Genomic DNA, 4,039 nt, shown 5'->3' with positions numbered 1-4,039 from the left:
AGAGTATAGGAAACTGTAAAGTCTGCCAGGTTGGACAGACCCTTGGGTGACACAGTCTAGTGTGAGGCATCCCTGTCCATGACAGGGGGTTGGAACTAAGTGATCTTAAGGTCCTTTTCAACCCTAACCATTCTATGATTCTATGATTGTAAGTTCTCCTATACATTATAGTATAATAAATTAAGACAAAAATCATCTTGAACTGTATTAATGCCTACAGTAAGAATTCAGACTCAAGGCTAGTTTGTTAATATAGTCATATACTCGTCTGTAGTTATCTGAATATCAATCGCTGAAAATTCATAGAGGGACTTCTGCATCTGAAATTCAAATGGAATTTGAATGGAATGTGACAAATCTTAAAGTCTTCCTCTGGCATTGTCATAAGTAATTTCAAATTCCAGAAGTAGTTTGTACCTTAAAATGTATCTGACTAAACTAATCTGCTCTCTGTTTTTTGCAGTGGCATCCTCTGGCTTTTTTGTCAAAATAGGGTTAACACTTTTTATGCTATTAGAAAAAAGTCCATGACCTTTATATTCAATTAGGAGATTTCAGGCTGTGGTGGAATTAAAAGTGTGTGGGGGAAGAAAACCCACACTGCTATAATTGGCAGGTTTGATTTGAATCACTGGAACTCAATTAACATAGAATCCACACATTGTAATTTTCAAATAATTTTTAAAGCAGAATTATTACGTTATTCATCTGAAGACTTCTGAAAGATGTTTCACAAAGATCATTTACAGATCTGAAAAGATACTGAGCTGAATTTGATTGTGGTATCTTTTCATTAACTTATTTTAATTTTGGTTGCATTTACCTCTAAGAATAAGGTAATATATATTAATGAACTGTGTTTTTCTTGTAATTGATGAAAAAAGAAATCCATTATTTAAAACATGTTTTTCTCTCTTTCTTGGATTGGTAACTCAGTTACTATTTTAAGCATTCACATAACAATCCATTTTGTTACCCTCTCTAAAATATTAACTACCTTCTGTTTAACAACAAAATTAATAATATCCAATGATTTACAATACCTTCCTTTTTTTCATGTATATGAAATCTTTCTCAATTTAAAAATTTGTTCCATCAATTTAGTTAGATGTACAAATATGCAAAATTGTGTTTCACAGTAATTGCAATTCCTGTAAGATGAAATGGGGCTATATATAATAAAATGAACAGATGCCCTTTTTTTTTTATACAGTGAGAAAAATTATATATAAAGTACGTTTCACCGACAGCTGAAAAGGGAAGTATTTCTGTGGAAGAACAGCAAAAAATTCACTGAAACAGGAGTTTGCAAAATATCAGTGACAGATATGAAAACAAACCGCATCTTCACAGCTGATCATTTTGTGCAATAAAATTTCTAAATGAAACAGATGTCTCTCCATTTCTCAGCTTGGCTGACATGAATCGCAGATGCCCATTAGCCAAAATAACTATAGGAAACACTTTATACTAAAAGTAGCAGAGAAATATTTTGCAGGATTTTTTTTAATACTAGAGTAAAATGACAAAACTTTGCAGTGTTGATCGACACACTGCTCATGCTTCAGAACTGGGTAAAGATTCAGTGTTAAAGGCTGTCAAGCACTTGGTCTTCAGCCATCTTAAGTCCTCTAATAACATCTGGCTTGCATGAAGAGCTAAGAAAATTAAATAAGAGGTATTCGTCTTCCTAACTTACACATAATACACATTTTCACTCCTTTAATTCTCTCTGGAATTGTTGTATATATAGCTTTTAATTTCCTGGTCACCCCCAAGACCCTCTGAAATATTCTGAATTTGAAATTTTTCTACAACAAATATGGGCTGATATGTGTGGACATAAAATTCAAATTGGATTAAATTGGATTACCAATCCAAAGTGAAATTACCAACATTCTTTAGAAAATGCAAAGTGTTATAGCTTTAAGTGTTCTTCTAAACTATTTAGGTTGATATTCCCCATAAATACGTTACTCTGAAATGCAACTACCAGCTCCCTAAAAGCCTTTATGTGGATGTCTCAAAATTCTATATTCAGCTGCTTTTCTAGTCTTTTGGCTAATGTAGGTGGGAAAAAAGCTATAAAGTTTGAATTTGGTGGAGGTAAGAGGTGAGTAGTGTAAAAAATCAGCTTAGTCAGAATTTTTTACTTAGTAAGGCAACTTCAAAATCAGCTTAGTAAGAATTTTTGACATACACCTAGCTACAGGAGGAGCAATAGAAAAGCATCAACATTCATAATACCTTACATATTAGACAAATAAGTATGCTAAATCCAGATTTGGATCTAAATACAGTTTTTGAAAGCTTCATATACATGTGGTATAGGGGTTTTCTTCTTTTTCTGGTTTAGTTCTGATCACTACACTGTGTTTGTGCTTCTAGTGCCAAGCAGCACTCTCAGGCACCAGAAAATGGTTATTGGGATTGCTAATTTTTTTTTTTCCAAGTTCCTGGCATGATTTTGCAAAGTATCACTCTCCAAAACAATTTCCATGCATGATTCATGAGTTAAATTTGGCCAGATACTATTCCTGGGAACTGTTTGCATGGGGTTATGCTATTCTGGAGACAGACAATTTATTAGAATGGATTTTTCCAGACTCTCCTAACTGATTTGTGAATAAAAGAACAGGCATTGCAGCCTCAATGTACTATCATCAACTTTTGTAAGAATTTATAATACCAGATCTGTCTTTGGAAAGCATATGGGAAAACTGAATTTAATTAAAAGATTTTCTCTCCTCGCCTCCCTTCCACCCCCTCACCCCCCCCCATCTTTCTAGCTCAAACAGTCCTTTATTTTGTATTTCTAATACACATTGCTAAGGAGGAGCAGCCTCCTATAACTGCTTGTCATCATTCTGCTGTGCAAATACTGTATCTAGTATTCATAGACCACTAGTAAGCTCTGATACCACAACACATTTGAAGATAAGGTGATGTCTCCACTCTAAGAAGAAAACACTTCAAGTCTTTTGAGAACTAGTTACACTAAATGACATTACAGAATGAGCTGCAGCCTGCAAAATACTGTCCAGTTCCCTAAAAAGAATGTTACTTAGGAAGGTGAAAAGTCACAACTTTAATAGGCCATCAAGAGAAGAGCATGAGGGGTTAAAGTTCACAGTAAAAATTTGCAAAAAAAGGAGTAAGAATGGTTTGAAACATTCAGTTTGAATTCAGCAAGAGAAACAGAAGGCAAAATAAGATGTGTTTGCAGAAGATTCCTCTTAACATCTACTTTCCTACTCTTCATTTTTTGGTGGAACTTCCTATTTATTACAGAATGAAATAAAGATTTAGAAAATGCTTATTTTGTAAAGTAAATATACACATATGCAATTAATGTAGGTAAAGTTTGTCATTCTTTGTTATTTACAGTGTTTCTTGAGGTTTATTTCTGAACTGAAAGAAAATTTCTTTATATAGAAAATCAAAGTTCAGAACCATGATAGCTTTCTAAATTTCTACCAAATATGCGTTGATCCAGGATTCCATGATATCCTTTTGTTCTACATATTGCAAGTGTGTGGGAAACACTCCATGTCTGAAACTGTTGCACGGCAGTAACATCTACTGTTTGCTTTCACCTTATGCCACAGTCCATTGTGTTTGGTTTCAGCACAAAAGGCAAGGAAAGCCACACACAAACCCCTAATATTTGAATATTCTACCTCTGATACTGACTTAAGCTGGATTCTATGTAAGTCAATACGAGGACACCATAGACAAAAAAAGAGAAATATTTCCATGACCAAATGCAATGGGGGATATTTATACTAAGCTATGTGTATAATGTTTTTCATAATACGAAATGTGAACTTAAATTAATAAAACCCCTTCACATGACTAAGTATGATCTTGATGTAGTTCTAGCTGATATTGTTAATGTGTGTTCAAATAAATATTTTTAGAAAAGAAAAAATTACACTAGTTCTGTCAAACTTTTTACAACATTCTGATATATTTTGCATTTGATTTTTAAAAAGTATATTTGCATTTCATTTTGGTAATCAAATCTTCTACTTGATTT

General features: G+C 33.3%; 1 protein-coding gene across 1 annotated transcript in view; it reads left to right on the top strand.

The window, feature by feature from the left end:
* LOC104403111 (cadherin-10-like) overlaps positions 1-4,039 on the top strand; it is a gene marked incomplete at its 3' end in the record, with an annotated part of 31,134 nt that overhangs the window by 3,788 nt on the left and 23,307 nt on the right. The window lies entirely within an intron of this gene.

This window comes from Nestor notabilis, unplaced genomic scaffold, assembly GCF_000696875.1.
Source record: "Nestor notabilis isolate BGI_N333 unplaced genomic scaffold, ASM69687v1 scaffold7893, whole genome shotgun sequence".
NCBI classification, from domain to species: domain Eukaryota; kingdom Metazoa; phylum Chordata; class Aves; order Psittaciformes; family Psittacidae; genus Nestor; species Nestor notabilis.
Note: the sequence above shows the minus strand (reverse complement) of the source record. Positions and strands in the feature narration are given on the sequence as shown.